The following is a 6,000-nucleotide window of genomic DNA, read 5'->3' as shown; positions in this document are numbered from 1 at the left end:
ATACTTTAATCATCAAAACTTACTCCAGAGTTCTTACAGTAATTGATAGAAGCCAAAAGACCAGTTGGAAGGACAAGCATTTAAGTTCTGATTTATTGTTTCAGTTAATATTTACATTAATAATAATAATAGCTAATATTAAACGAGGGTCTTTGTGCCCAGCCCTGAGCAGAACACTTTATAGCAATTATTTTCATTTATTTTAACAGTCACCCTATATGCTAGATATTATTAGCATCCCTGTTTTACGGTACGTATATCTCAATCAGGACTTATCTATTCAGGTCAATAAACATTTCTCATGCACCTGTTATGCAGGAAGCAGTCCTAGACAGTTTGGAGGCTATAAAGGTTGCAACACAAGCGATTATGCTACAAGATAGCACACAGCCGTGAGGAGTCGTAGGGGAAACACAACTGCTCTGATAACTCAGAGACAGGAGTGACCATATCTCCAGAGGAATCAGGAAAGATTTCATTGAGCAGATGTTAGCATATTATGGCTTTAAAACCAAGGAAGCCCCTCTCCTTCCTTCCCTCCCCACGCAGACCACAAGGGCTCTGCCCTGGGCCTTTAGCAAAGGCAACCTGGCAGTGGAACACGGTCCACAGCACTCCATGTGTACCCTGGCACAGGATCTCTAACCTCTATACGCCTGACCGTATGCTCTTGGTGACTCTGATTTTGTGTCTCTATTCTGCTTGTTGGTGGTGTCACCTGCCCGTGAATTGGTTCTTGGTCATGGCCCATTCTGACCTCAGCCTGTCCCACATTCACAGAAAGATCTGTTAGGCCCAACAGATCATGTCCATATAGATCTTTATGTAAGGAAACATGCAAGGATTTAAAGGTATATCAGGAATTCCCTGGCGGTCCAGTGGTTAGGACTTGGCACTTCCACTGCCGAGGACGCGGGTTCAATCCCTGGTCAGGGAACTAAGATCCCTCAAGGTGTGAGGCATGCCAAAAAAAAATTAAAAATTAAAAATTACTAAATAAATTTTAAAAGGTATATCATTACACCCCTGAAACTAGGTAGAAAAAACTACAGATAGCAAAATACATTGGACTGTAGTAGTGACATGCAAGACATTTGGGGGAAATTTCTTGCGCACATAATGATACCCATGACTCCAACCCACTCATATTTTTTCCATTTCCATTTTGTAGATGATCTGTAATAACATGCCACCAGAAAAATAAGTACTTCCACAGGAATCAGCAGAATTTTCCAAGGTCCCATCCAAACCACTCTGTACACATTCATAATCTGAATCACAGAATTCCTTTTCTTCTGTCAATCACTGCGTTTGTTTTCTTTTTGTGGCCATCAGAAGCTACCAGTGAGATAACCCAGAAAACATCAGGCACGGAGAGCTAATTGGAATGGACTTTCCGTGGCTTGCTTGAAGAAGCCCGCCTCGGGCAAGGAGTTTCAGAGGATGGAGTATGACTCAACCAGCCAGATGTCGCCTCCTCTGGGTGTGATCGACTCACAGGGAAGTAATAAAACTACTGTTGATTCTCAGTGGCGGGTACCGGGGGTCTGTAATCATCTTCACTTGGGGAGACGTGTGGGCCAGTGGACAGATGGGTAAACTCAAAGCAGAAAGGGCTGAGACCCAGTCTGCCGTTATATCCCCATAATCCTCACCTAAGTCAATCCTTTGCTTTCTTCTGCTGCAAAGGGGTGAGGAGTTCATGAAATAATCTTTGAGATTCTCCACAGTTTTGACATTGTCTGACTAGATGACTTTCCATTCTCCCACGATACGCATCAGGTGTAGAGGAAGTGCTCTGAGAAGTGGCAGAAGTTAAATTTCAGGTCAAAATCATTATTAAAAATTAGAGGTTTTCTCTGTGCACCAAGATAAATCACCACTTCCCAGTCTGACAGGGACAAATTGACTCTCTCCATGATAAATACAAATCAAACTCATAAACATTTTCATAGTCACATGGAAAAGCCTTTGGGCCAACCCTGTTACTGTATCCTTGAGCCATTCAAATACTTAGGAATAAAACGCACTTATAAGGGACCAGATAAAGATGCCTCCTGCAAAGGCTGAGGAAGTGTTCCAGATTTAAGAGACATGACAACTAAAAAAAAAAAAGATGCCTCTTGCAAGACTGCCCACACCCCCCTTTCCTATGGACTCCAGGCCGGGAGTCCGGGCAGCGCCTTCCCTGGCCGCCCTTCCCAACACCCCTCCCCCCAGGTCCCATCCTCTCTCTGCGCCATTTTCCTTTTTAGTCCTTATCAACACCTAACATAGGATATATTCCATTCATTTAACTTATTCTCTGTCTCCTCTCCATGAAAGCAGAGTTTTGTCTGTTTCATTCACTGCTGAATTTGTAGCACCCAGAAAAGTACCCGCCCCATAATAGGCATTCAGCAAACACTGGTTGAATGCACAAATGAATATCATTTACTGTTACGATATGACAATTGTCAGTTAAAAGAGGGATATGTCTCAGGCATATAACCAAAGTAAAGACAGCCCCTGGCTTCCGGATGCTTTCCATCTTCAGATTACAGCAAAGACCCACTGACCTCCCACTGAAAAAATGAAAGAAATGAACACATGGCCAACTATGACATAGAAGTCTATGACATAAATCAGGGGATGTGGCCTCAAGATGATAAGAGAATCAGATAAACGCATTATTCTAGAGTGTTTTCAGTCCAGGCTCAGGTGACACACAGAGTAAACACAGGTATCTTAAAGCCTTTTCTGCTGGAGAAGCGTCCGTCTGCTTGCAGCCTGGGCTCTCCTTAAGTCCAAATTGTAATGAATCGCCCCACAGCAAAGTATTACTTGGGTTCTGTCCTACAGTCCAGGAGAGAAGAAAACGAGAATCTCTTCTAAATTAGCCCCAAACAACAGCGCCGGATGCAAGCTGAAGGGGCCAGGCAGTGAGAGGCCCCCTCCAGAGCAGGATGGCCGCTCTGATGTCATGTACACCCCCCATGGCGCCACTGCCACCCCCAGCTCTCAGCTCCCAGGCAGCCTTCCTGGATCAAAATCACCGTCTTCTTTTTCCTCCCAAAGATCCAAACTACCTTGTCAGCTACTGATACACAGAGGTTTGTTTGTTTGTTTGTTTGTTTGTTTTTTCCCTCTCCCCTTGCTCAGAAAATATTGGTTGATCACTTCTGGGAAGCTCAGACCTGGAAGCTCAACGACATTATTTACTATCCTGCAGCCCCCGTCCTCCCCACTACACACTCATTCATTTAACAAGTCTCCTTCACCCCTCTATCCCCAAACTAAGTCTTCGTTGCTTCCCTGGCAACAGCAACTCAGGTGGCTCTCAAGTGGCCCCATTTTCCTGTTTACTGTCTGGAAGTCAGGCTTTCTGTCTCGTTGCCAATTTCCCACCTCCGGCCTCATCCTTTTGGTTGGCAGAATTCAGAGCCTTGCAGTTGTGGGACTGGGGATCCCACTTCCAGGCTGGTTGCCAGATAGGGGGCCCTCTCAGCTGCTAGACACTGACCACCTGTGTGCCACGTGGTCCTCTCCATGTCCAAGCCAGCAAGAGGGCCTCCAGTCCTTCTCAGGTGGCCTAGAAGGACACGGCAACCCACCACAGTTGCCCAAACCAAGAATTTGGCCATCTTCCTTAATTCCGCCTTCCCCCTCAAGTCTATTCAATTCTATCTCCATATATGTATCGAAGGTACCCACTTAGCCCCACCCCACTGTCACCATTCTGGTCCAAGCAGCCATCATCTGTCCCTTGATATTTTGCAACAGCATAACGACTCTCCTTGCCTCCCCACAATCCAGTCACCTTAGTGCATCCCGGATATTTCTTGCTACCATAGATCTGATCTGATATTTTGGGGGGGGCCTCACCGCGCAGCATGTGGGATCTTAGTTCCCTGACCAGGGACCGAATCCGTGCCCCCTTCATTAGAAGCACAGAGTCTTAACCACTGGACAAGGGAAGCCCCCTGATCTGATCTTTTTAATTGCCTTCCTAATTCTATCCTCAAGATAAAGACCAAATTCCCTAGCCTAGTTTACAAATGGCATTCCTAATCTAAGCCCTGTTGATCTCTCTGATTTCATCTCTTACTCTCAATGCAAAGTAGAAGAAAACCCAGAATCTCCCTCCTGAGGTTTCTTCTAATCACTCACAAAATTTCTCCCTGCCTCTCGGCTCCGGCCTTTCAGAACTCCTTTTTGTTCACCCGACATGCTGTACACTCTGCCACCACCACCGAGCCTTTGCACACACAGTTTCATTTTCCTAGAACATTCCGTCCTGCCCATCAGCTTTCTTGGATATCACCTTAGAAACCATGTCTTTCAGAAATCTGGCCTCTAGTGTCTGCACCTTAGTGAAGAAGAAAAAGACACTTAACTAGTGAAGAGTGAGTCTGTCGTTACCAAAAGCATATCTGAAGTAAGAAGAGGTGATTTTAACAAAATGTTTATGTGTGAGGTAAGGACACATAACATGAGGTCGGCCCTCTTAATAGGTGTTTATGGGTACAATCCAGTGCGTTGCCTACAGACACAGTGTTGTACTGGCCTTAAAACACAAAGGATATAAAACAGCTGCCTTCCCTGACAGGCAGGGTCAACGCCCCTACTCAGCCTTGAAGCAGTTACAGAAGACGGCCCATCGCCCTTCTGCTTCCCATAAGAATATGGGAGTAAAATCTCTGAGGGGAGAATGAAACAGGAGGGAAGGGGGCAGGACACAACCTTTGAAAGAATGACATAGCCCGAGGACATGACATAAACTGATTAGAGCCAAGTGGGTCCAAGATGGCGGACGAGTGGACTTCCACTAGACCGTGAGCCTCAGGATACGCTCACTGTAACACATCAGCAAGCTGAATGACACGCCCACAGGTGCCATGACAGTTCCAAGGCCGACCAGAAGGATCAAAAAGTGGGCGGTGGCCCAATTCCTGGAAATCCCCGCCCCTTCCTGAAATAGCTGGAATGCTCCTCCCCCTCATTAGCCTATGAAATTACCCACCCCTATAAAAGCTGACAGCCCCAGACCCTGGTGCCTTTCTCACCTTCTAAGATGGCCCACTCTGTCTGTGGAGTGTGTTTCTCTCTAAGTAAATCCACTTCTTACCTAGCAAAAAAATAAAATAAAAAAAAAACAGCTGCCTTTTGAAGGTGTGGTTGAAAAATGGCTACTATTATCATCACCTTCCAAAAATGTCCCCCCCACCAAATGTTTGCTATGTTGCTATCAGCCCGTGATTATCTTGTGAGATTCTCTGGGTTGTTCACACCTTTAGGAGTCATATCACCTCTTTCAGAACCCTAAACTCTTACTGTGGATTAACACACTTCAGATAGTTCTTCACTTAATGGTTAACTTCTCAGAGCAGTGGGTCATGGATCAAGAGAATGCTCTTCACCCAATGACCATTTATTGAGAGCCTACTGGGTGTCGGGCTCTCAAGAAAAAAAATTATGTCAACTCTCTAGGAGTTCATCTTTTCCTCCAGTTTGCAGTTAAATACGTGTTTGTGTCATTACTTATTTGAAGTCTGGCTCCCACGTTACACTGTAACTTCCTTGAGGAAATATAACACAGTGGCTAAGTTGCAAGACTACGAAATTACACTGTCTGCATCTAAATCCTGGCTCTACCGCTTCCTTGCTGTGTGAACTTGGGCAAGTCTCTCAACCTCTCTGCACCTTAGTTTCACTATCTGAAAAATATCTACCTCTTAGGGTTGTTGTGAGAATTAAATAAAATCTTTAAAACCCTTAGTATTTCTATGTGCTTGCCACACAGAAATGCTCAATAACTGTGAGATATTTTTAGGGCGGCAGCCATTTCTCCTTAGCTTACCAGTTTATCCCTTGTGCCTGACACCCGTAGGTGCTAATGAAAAAAATTAGTTCATTTTGGTCACATAATGGGACATAGAGCAGGTGCTGAAAGCACAGCTGACTTCCTTAATTCATTCGTGAACATTTGAGTGCCTAATACGTGTCAGGCACTGGAAATAC

Source organism: Stenella coeruleoalba, assembly GCF_951394435.1.
Source record: "Stenella coeruleoalba genome assembly, chromosome: 1".
NCBI classification, from domain to species: domain Eukaryota; kingdom Metazoa; phylum Chordata; class Mammalia; order Artiodactyla; family Delphinidae; genus Stenella; species Stenella coeruleoalba.
Note: the sequence above shows the minus strand (reverse complement) of the source record.